Genomic DNA, 335 nt, shown 5'->3' with positions numbered 1-335 from the left:
AGAAACTAATTGAGGCTTAAGCTCAAAGTTGTTTGCTCCAATGGCAGGGATAGAGATGCTTCTCCCATAGAAGTCGGGAGTAGGTGCAGTAAAGTCACCCAGCACCTTCCTTGCATTGTTGGCATTGTTGTTGTTTTCGGCTTCCATGGGTTCTTCTTCTTTGAAGATTTCTGTTAGGTCCTCTACAGAGAATTGTGCGTTAGCTTATCTTAGCTTTCGCTTTAAGGTCCTTTCAGGTTCAGGGTCAGCCTCAACAAGAATGCTTTTGTCTTTGCTCTTGCTCATATGAAAGAGAAAAGAACAAGAAAATATGGAATCCTCTATGTCACAGTATA

This window comes from Arachis duranensis, chromosome 5 (assembly GCF_000817695.3).
Source record: "Arachis duranensis cultivar V14167 chromosome 5, aradu.V14167.gnm2.J7QH, whole genome shotgun sequence".
Lineage (NCBI taxonomy): Eukaryota > Viridiplantae > Streptophyta > Magnoliopsida > Fabales > Fabaceae > Arachis > Arachis duranensis.
This window is presented reverse-complemented; position numbering follows the sequence as displayed.